This window comes from Amblyomma maculatum, chromosome 2 (genome assembly GCF_055883805.1).
Source record: "Amblyomma maculatum isolate TAMU_Amacu chromosome 2, ASM5588380v1, whole genome shotgun sequence".
Lineage (NCBI taxonomy): Eukaryota > Metazoa > Arthropoda > Arachnida > Ixodida > Ixodidae > Amblyomma > Amblyomma maculatum.
Genome location: NC_139345.1, coordinates 6,840,248 through 6,847,289, shown reverse-complemented (window position 1 = coordinate 6,847,289; position 7,042 = coordinate 6,840,248).

Below are 7,042 nucleotides of genomic sequence, written 5' to 3'. Positions count from 1 at the left end.
GGCGAAACGGCGTGGCGTCCGAGTGCTGTGCGATGTCAGTGCACGTTAAAGAACCCCAGGTGGTCGAAATTTCCGGAGTCCTCCACTACGGCGGCTCTCATAGCCTGAGTCGCTTTGGGACGTTAAACCCAACAAACCAACCTACCAGTTGGCACGTGAAGTTGTGGATGCTGTTTAGCTGTTTCTGCAGTTTGCCGAAACCAATGACGGGACAAAAGACTTGCTGAACCTTTCAGGAATGAACCTTTCATAGGAATGAACCTTTCATGTATGCCAGGTCCTCTTACGATATTCATACAGTTTCGTGCGGCTAGGTTGAGGTGGAATTTTATATTGATGTTGATGGTCGCCAACTATAACGTGGTTATTTATGTATGCTAATAAAAATCTGTGAGGTATTAGGGCGATGGTTTAAGGGCATGGTGATTTTTCGAGCAGAAACTATATGTATTTGAACCAGAAACTGCAATAGGCGCAACATACTTGAGCCAATAACGTTATTATGTCATATCTGAAGGCTAAGCTTAATTGGCGCCCTTAATTTTTAGAGCTGTAGCTCAGATACTCCACGTACAAACTCCGCGACCGCTTCGGTATCTCCGAATGACCTTCAAGCTCAGCCATGGTCACAGTCGGACTAGTCTCGTGTACGTAATGATGAACTATGGTTAGCTATCACGCGGTGAGCATCACCAGACGAAATACTGACCGTTTATGATCACATGACTAACTGACCGCTTAATTGATTACGCTTACAAATTGATTGCAGTTGATTAGCTATAATTTTGAACAAAAATATAACTTTGTTGTGCATTATCAATTCGTGTATTATAATAACTTATCCCGGGTATAACTGCACTGGATTAAAGGCTCTGACTAAATGTTATTAATTAGTAATTGCGATTAAGAATATACCTTATGCTGGAGCATCAAACTATATATTGCTGGATAGCTTATGTCGAGTATAAATGCAAAGACAGACCTGTTTGCACTCTTTCTTTTAGTTTCCTCCTACTGCCCACTCCCTTTTCACTATGCCTGATGGCAAACTCATGGAATAAAAAAAAAAAATGCGCTAGACTGATTTAAGTAGTGAATTTGATCAAAAATTAAACTTTATGCTATAGCATCAAGACAGATATTGGAAAACATATATCGTTTACGATTGCACTAGACTAAATGCAGATCTTATATGCTTTTAATTTGCTAACTGTGATGAAATAGTACTAAACTGAACAGCCGGGTCTTTGGTTGTGGCATGCGAGCAAAGGTTTAAATACATGAGCGACCTGTCAGACAGACCTGCTCGAAATACTGAAGCGTGACAAAGTAGCTGAGAAAAAGCAAAAGCTTAAGAGTCGCATTGATGTAAAAAACTATGGGCAGTCTCCTGGCTTGCTGACAGTCTCCTGACGTCAGCATAAAGTGCCACTGTTTTGCTTGTGTTGCGTGTTTTCTTAAACTCAGCTGACGAGCGTGACATAGATAACCCCAGTAAAGCCATGTCTTACAGGGCTGTAGTGGGGTTAGGCATTCGATTTTGGATTCTAATCGTCGAGAGCTTTTCAGTGACACATGACTTTTCCTTCTATAGCTTAAAGTTTCATTGCTAATCTTAATTAATGGCTGCTAAGGCAGATCTGAAATTGGTTTAGTGCGATCGTACTCGACACGCTACTCTACGATATATGACTTGATGATGTAGCGTTATATTGAATGTAGGATAGCAATTACACAATTGAGAATAATTAATTAGGACCTAAGTTCGTTCTGTAGTTATACTCGACATATTATATCAAACGATGTATGACTTATTATTACTGCCTAGAGGTTAATTAGCTCACAATTGACTAATAAACGGTGATTAAGACCTAAAATTAGTCCAGTGCCATTATGTTGGACATAAGATATCCGGCAATATAAGCTTGTGGTTATACACTCGGCATAAGCTGCACAGCCATTGCAGACACATTCTGTACACATATTTTAGTTGACACGGTATGCGTTACATAAATAAAAATGCTGGTTTATTTCCATTCTTACATGAGAGCTGCCTCCACCACGGCCAGACTCGAGGGAGAGCGCGCGCTGTCCCCTCGAGACCGGCCGTGCGTCCTCATGGTGTACGAAGCACAGTGCACAAGAAGCCCGTCTATCCGTGGGCAAATTTCACTTGACTGCACGTTTTACTATACTCTCTCCGACAGGATACGGAGGTTCCGGAGGCCCGGAGCGCCCGAGTAGCTTGGGAGCGGCGCAAGGTTCCCCCAATCGGGAGGGTATCGTGGCGAGAGAGGCCCGCGGTACGTGATCGTAAGAGCCCTAGCGTCTCTGTCGATGACATATTCCGTACGCACGTGATAATAATTAATAATTATTTAATAAATACGTAATAATGCCTAGTACTCTGAACGCGCTACACATGAGCAAAGTAATGCTTCTATTGCCGCAGCGAGCGGTAGCGAATGCTTCCAAGCTTCAGCCACCTCAGTTCCCCAAGCCGCGCAAAAGATTTTTGCTGTGAGCAAGATGGCCGCCGGCCGCTCTACCAGGCTTCACCTGGTTGTGCAGACGGGTATGCGGGACCTCCCGTCCCGCAGTATTAGTATATAACTACCTTGAGAGGAAAAAATCGCTATTTGACGGGGTGGCTCCCAGATAGCGCCACAAGTAGTGTTAAACAATTGTTTAAACCCATGGCCTCCGAGATCAAGCGCTCAGTTGCAATAGAGCTGATCGTGGATGTCACGAAACCTCCGCTATTCGAAGCGGTGACTCCCAGATGGCGTCATTTATGTACAGCTGAAACTACAGTACGTCAGGTCCATAGCCACGTGTAAGTTTGTATCAGGTAACTTTTGCGTAAAAACAATATTTACACCAAACTAAAACAACACGAAAAAAAAACAGAATTTCGCGCTTTTGCTCTGTAATCGGTTTAACAGACATAACACTTGCCGATGTTTTTTAAAAGCTAGGATTTATCCACGGTAATCTCACAGTGCGCCTTCTTATTTTGCATTTCGCTTCGTATCATACCAAGTACCATACGCGGAACTTGGTCCAGCGACCTATATGGTCATAAGCGCCATGACGATCCTTCACGACAGGTGCCAGAATGGGCATTTTCGTCCACCAGGCGCTTGTTTCGGGGCGACATTTCAACACGTGATGTCGGGTCTATTGAGAGTCGCTACAATGGTCCAACACACATACATTGAGTAGCGATCATTATACCATAAAGACGGAAACACAAGCCAAGCCGCTGAAGGGGACGCTGCACAAAATGAAGCTGACAGAATGGGATACTCTTAGGAAAGCTCCGAGGGAGATCTCAGATCGAAATTAATGGGTTGAAATACTAAAAAGTGATGTAAACACACACACGTGAGAGACCCGACAATCGAGCTGGCCCACATGTGGGAAGCCCAAGAGGGCCTCATGAAGCAGGGGGAAAAGCAGATGCACAATAGAAGGCTGAGAAGAGAAAATCGACTCTCTACAAAAGGTACAGTACGGGAACCAACTTCAGAGTCAGCAGGACAGATTTGCGATGAAATAAATGGGAAGCTAGGATGTAACAATATGTGGCAACTTCTTCGCCACTTGATGGACCCAGGAAATACTAAGATGGCAACACAGGTACAGCTGAAAAAGATCGCCTAGACGCGGCAGAAGCCATCCACTCATCTGGCCTAGCTGTGACAGCCGAATTTTCTAGAGCCAATGTCTCGACACCGCGGAGCCAGAAAGAAGTTCGTCGCTTACTCGGATTCTGTGCATGTTGCCAGCATCCGTGAAAAACATCTCGAAAATAGCCCCCCCCCCCCCCCCCCCCCCCTCCCCTCCTACTCTTCTCATAAGGCGGATATGCTTTTCACGTGGGGAGCACCGCAAAAGCAAGCTTCTTAGGAGCTTCAATGTCGCCTCCAGTCATCGCCAGTTCTGGCGCATTTGGACGAAACCGCCGATACCAATGTGCACACCGATTGTCGGTTTGGGCGCTGTCCTAGTACAAATACAGAACAGACAACGTGTAATCGCCTACGCTAGTCGTACTTTGTCCAAGGCCGAGATAAACTAAGTCTGCCACTAGGAAAAGAATGCTTCGTCATCGTGTGGTCTGTTTCAGTTTCGATCATACCTATACGGCAGACCTTTCAGATTGGTGATCGGCCATCACGCGCTCTGTTGGCTGGCAACCTTCAAGTACTCTTGATGGAGTCAATGTCTTCAAGAGTATGATATCGTTGTCACGTACAAATCAGGTCGTAAGCATCTAGACGCCGATTGTCTGTCCCCTGCTCCTGTGCAGCCAACTCCATAAGCCACTGTTGACGACGACGAATTTATGAATGCGATCAGTACAGCCAACTTTACCGATAACCAATGCAACAACCTAGACGCTCGCTACTCAACTAACTTTCTTCAAGGTGCCTGCGGCACGATACCTAAATATTTTCGCCGTACTTTATGTTCTCTCTGCCTACGAGGCGGTGTTCTCGTCAAGAAGAATTTTACTGCCAACAGTCGCCAATACTTACTTGTAGTAGCAAGCTTACGGGACGAAATGTCTCAAACCTGCCGCGACGAACCAACTTCCTGCCACCTGCAAGTCACTAGGAGGCTCGCCAGAATTGAAGAAAGGTACTGCTGGACTTGGTTGACAACCGATTTGACGCATTATATTCGAGCTTGCTGTGATTTCCAGCGCCGAAAGGTTCCGCCTGCCAAGCTAGCCGGTCTCCTAAAGCCCATTGCCCCACCGTCCAGATCATTCCAAAAAATCAGGAAGGGCTTGTTCGGACAGCTCTCTACTTCCACTTGTGGGAACAGTTGGATAATAATAGCTACTGACTACATCACCCGCTACGTAGACACTGGCGCTCTTCCTAGTGTCACCGTTTTTGAAGTTGCAAAATTTTTTGTTCTTCGAATTGTCCTACGACATGGCTCGCCAGTGGTTCGGATTATAGACAGAGGAGCTGCATTTTCTGTAGTTCTCATCCAGCGTGTCCTTTTTTTTAGGCGCACCAATCATCGCTGGTAGATAGCATACCATCCCCAAACAAACAGCATGACTGAACGTCAAAACAAGACCCTTGCAGACATGTCGGTGTATGTGGATGTCGATCACAAGAAGTGGGGCAGTCTTATCTTGCGCAACATTTATATACAATGCCCGCGTTCAACAAACGACCAACATGACTCCGTTAAGCCTAGTTTACGGACGAGAGGGGACGACCACGCTCAACGCCATGCTACCCCATGTAGAAGAAAGTCCAAACGACGATGTCGCCTCTTTTCTACAACTCGCCGAAGATGTCTCCCAATTTGCGCAGGCTCGAATAGCACGCCAGCATGGCCGGGATGCACTACGCTACACTTTGCGGCGGCAAACGGCTGTATGTCTTCCAGGTTACCTTGTCTGAGCTTGGTACCCCATTCGACGAAGTAGTCTCAGCGAAAAACTTTGCGCCGTTATTTCGGTTTCTACTGCTTTCTGTGACGCGTTGATGACCTGGACTTTGCAGTTTTTCCTCATTAAGAACCAGAACCCTGACGTTCCAATCGTTACGAAGTGCCTCACGTGGTCCGCACAACCGTGGCCACTTATTCTTCCCGAACGAAGTGTGTGTGTGTGTGTGTGTGTGTGTGTGTGTGTGTGTGTGTGTGTGTGTGTGTGTGTGTGTGTGTGTGTGTGTGTGTGTGTGTGTGTGTGTGTGTGTGTGTGTGTGTGTGTGTGTGTGTGTGTGTGTGTGTGTGTGTGTGTGTTTGGAGGGGGGGAGGGGAGGGGGCGATAATGGAGCAAGCAACGAAGACGGTGTCGACCAGAGGTGTAAAAAAAGCGCTCCATCTCAAAGACGGAGCTCGAGCGTTTTCACTGAACCACGCCGTCCCGACTATGTGGGTTCTGCCTGCGACGGTCTTTGTTTTATCGAAAATATGATCACACAGTTAAAGAGACCCGCCACCATATCACCGGGATGGAAGACCCTGGTAGCCTAGGACTACGCAATATAATCCCGGAAAGAAACGCACAAGTAAAACTGCTATTCGAAGTGAGGAATCACTATTAAGTCGCTGCCGAAAACATGCACCCTGCTTTTCACGAAGGCAGGAGGAGAGCAAAAATAAACGCCTTTGAAGCCAAGTTGGCTCAGAATACGTTGCTTTTTTAGACGCTGCGGAATACAAAGGAGGCAACTCTTATGATCGGGGGCGTGGAAGACTCGAGTCAAACGTTAAAGGCAGGCTCGATAAAAACAAAGAGCTCAGGTAAAGCGGAGGAGGCGGTGGTCGTCTTGGCAATGGTTAGCACCAAAGCAGACAACATAATTAGCGACTCCAAATTCGCTATAAATATTTCATGAGGGGAATGACCCCCAAGAAGACAACGAATTCTAAGACCTGAAAAATGGAATTAAAGAGAGGTGAAAGCAATATGAGTGCCGGTACACTCGGGGAACATGGTAAACGAATTTGCACACAGTTAGCTCCAGGCTATGTGAGTCGCGCAATGAGCCATGTTAGGTCAGCCAATTTTATGATATGCATTCATCTTGTTTTGCGACTATGCTAATTCCTTTAAGCTATTAGGGCGGTTATATCCACCACCTGACAAGGAGCTCGGCAAAAGGCAGGAGGTAACGTGGTGTCGGCTTCAGACGCGAGCCTTCTTAAGCCCGTAGAAACAAGCACGCATTAGCTCAACGCAATGCAGTCCAACTGGCAAATAATGCGGTGAGTTAGCTGGACATGATCACTATTTACGGCGCTGAAAAAAGGCGCCGCCACCTGCTTACCTACTAAGTCTGTTCTCTCAGCAATGGGAGGCAACAGTAGCTAGTTCAGACCTGTTGACGGAAGTCTGGGCTCAGTTTCGCTGAGAGCCACAGGCTGGAAGCCATCTATAGTATAATACCCACATAGGGCTCAGTGCTGAGAATAAATGTTTTCCAATCCAATCCAATCGCGTCTGGTGCTTTACCAACTATGCTGTGGCAATGGACGTTCAATATTCAGTACTTAGGTATTTATG